The sequence below is a fragment of the Brachypodium distachyon genome, chromosome 4 (assembly GCF_000005505.3).
Source record: "Brachypodium distachyon strain Bd21 chromosome 4, Brachypodium_distachyon_v3.0, whole genome shotgun sequence".
Classification (NCBI taxonomy): domain Eukaryota; kingdom Viridiplantae; phylum Streptophyta; class Magnoliopsida; order Poales; family Poaceae; genus Brachypodium; species Brachypodium distachyon.
This window is the reverse complement of record NC_016134.3, coordinates 7431268-7434175: the sequence shown is the minus strand read 5'-3', so window position 1 is coordinate 7434175 and position 2908 is coordinate 7431268. Positions and strand designations below refer to the sequence as shown.

Genomic DNA, 2908 nt, shown 5'->3' with positions numbered 1-2908 from the left:
TCCTCACAGGCCGCAAGCTCGGCTCCCGAGCACGCTGGTTATGCCCTTATGCTAAGGAATTGCATAAGCCAAGATATGAATATCTAGTTAATTTGTAGATGTCCGACGTTCTTCAGGGATGCAAAAGTTAAGGCATGTACGGAGTTACAGCAAAGATAAACAAAGGAATCGTCCATTTGAATATTCAAAATACAAAATTGAGCAGATTCAATTACAAAAAGATCTGGTCGACAGTGGGTGCATAGGAGAGCAAACACGTTAATTCCCCCTTTGCCCTTCCTGCCGAGTACGAATCTCACGGCCTCACATACAGTCTATTTACTTCTTTACCTTGCAACATATATTCTCGATATTTAATGCAAGCCAAAAACTTGGAGGTTAATTGAATTGGCAAATTGATGGAAGAAGGAAATGAATGCAAGCAAGAATTAGTACTCCTGTGGGGCGTAGCTGGATCCGATCTTGTAGTTTTCTGGGATGACGTCGTCGAAGACGTTCCTCATTCCCTTCTCGGATTGGAAGCGGATGTTGAGGGGGCACTTGGGCGGCTCGGGGCTCTCGTACTTCCACGCGCCTGTGTCCTTACACTTGGACATGGCCAACCACTCGTTGGAGCCCTTCTGCTTCAGCTCAACCTCCGCCATGCCGTCGCCTTCCTTGTCGTACTTCACCTACAGAACAATCTTCTTGGGGTCGGAGCCCTTCTCCACCGTGAAGGTCACCTTAGGGGCACACCAGACGCCGGCGAACAGCGTCGCAGCCATCGCAAAAGCTAGAAGGCCGGATGATGAAAAGCGCGCCATCTCTTGATCTAGGGGTCGGATCCAAGCTCTAGCTTAGATTGATTGTTGTATATGTATGAGCTGCTACAAGAGTTGTGTGAGTTCTGATGGATGATGGATGTGGTATTTATGGACGAAAGCGAGCGCCTCACGAGCAGGGCTCCGACGCTGTCGCTTGACCGGGCTTTTCCAGACATCCGTATGCGGCTCGCCACCACCACCAGAAGCTAGTGAAGCAAGGGATGGCATGGCCATTAGTTTCGTCGCCTATGGATCCATGCATGCATCATGACGAAACTATAGGCCTTGCAATTTTAGACCACTGGCATGCGGTGACAGAGTCAATTTTTCTGAGATTGTGGGCCGCATCTTGGTTTTGGAAAGGCTATATCATGATTTGGTGAAGTCTGACCATTAAAGCCACATCGGGTCCGTTGGCCGTGGGAATTGCCCATGGCCATGGTTAGATACATAGGCAGCAAGAACCAAGAACTTGCGATAGATACATATATATATAATTGCAAATTTTAAAGCCACATCAGGTCCGTTGGCCGTGGGAATCTTTTTGAAAATTCTAAACATGGTTTTTATTAAGTTTGCACGGTTTGCACCGAATGAGGCATTTTATTATGTATCGTGTATGCTTGTCTCGTCTTTTATCATTGTAGGATTGTTCGCCTAGTTCCATATCTCGTGAACCAGCTAAGTGTATCCCATTAAATTAGAAAAAACATTAAAGAGTATATTAGCGTCTATTCGCCCTCTACCTTCTATTCGACCATTATATATCGTTATTTATGTGCCCTTGGATGTGCTCGGGCACTTTCAGCTCTTAACCTTGTGGTCGTGGGTTTGAGTCGTTCTCTTAGCCTCACAGTTTGACAGGTACATTACTTCCAGTGAAAGAAAAACGGATTTGCTAGGGAACATTCGCCTGAGAAATTTGTTTTCTCAGTCGACGACAGCAAATAGCATAGATAAGTACCCGATGACCGAAATAAAACGGCAACATGTGGTCGATCGGTCCAGTTGTTTATGTTGGGGAACGCGGTATGCTACGCTTGCAAAAAATAAAAATTTCTACCGCTTCCGCCCGGATCAATGCTGTAGATAATGGATCACGAGATTACCACTAGACGAGCAAACCCGTAGCGGAAGTAGAGTCGATGTAGCGCGTCGATGCCGAGTAGTCGAACAGCCTGCTCCTCCTTGCCGATCCCACGAGCAGTTCATCCAAGCGCTGCAGGTGCAGCGCCTCTGAGGTATCCACACGTACAGGGAGGAACTCCGTGCGGCGGACTGCTGGATCCGATCGCAAGGCTTTGGACGTGGAGGTGTGACGGCCGAGTCTAACTCGCGTCTGCACTGGTGTAACCCTAACCGGGTACGCCTCCTCCACTTATATAGACCTCCCTGGTGGGTTTCAACACTTGAGGCCCGTTAGGAGTCTAAGCCCGATACGAGTTGGATCCGATCCAATTCGGTCCCATCCCCTTAAGCGTGCGACCCTACAGGTTCACGGTCAAACGGACACGACTACGAGCTCAGACTGCAGGTCCGAGTAACACCTTACTCGTCCACTGGCACTGACTCAAGTCGATAGTTGGTAGCGGCGCCTAGCAGCACGTGCCAACTCCCGAGTAACCACAAGGTATATTGACGAACCATACAATGTGTCATATGCAACATTCTTTTTGCCACACGATATGTGTGTCGAGCTCAAGGCGAGTGCTTGTCATCCTTGTGGATAGCTCGAACCTCTTCTCGTTCCTGTGATACAGATTCCTGAACGGGTTAACACTTAACCCAAGTCGCATGGCCGTGCTTTCCGAATCTGATCACTCGAGAGGGCCCAGAGATATCTCTCCGAACAGGAGGGGAAAATCCCATCTTGATCAACCATGACTCGCAGCATGCTTCTCAGCAAATCCGAAAGCTACCTTTATAACCACCCAGTTACGGAGTAGCGTTTGCAACCCCTAAGTAGGCCGATTCACATCCCAAGCTCATGCGATGACCTCAGGTCTAGAACTGGCATATACATCGTACTTGAGACTAACAAATGAGAATCATCTCGTTGTGTCTTAGTGCGGGTCTGTCCGACTCAACAATCTCATTGTTGAGTC

General features: G+C 48.3%; 1 pseudogene; it reads right to left on the bottom strand.

The window, feature by feature from the left end:
• Nucleotides 1-303: 303 nt before the first annotated feature.
• Nucleotides 304-1154, bottom strand: LOC104584408 (annotated as a pseudogene).
• Between the last annotated feature and the right edge of the window lie 1754 nt (nt 1155-2908).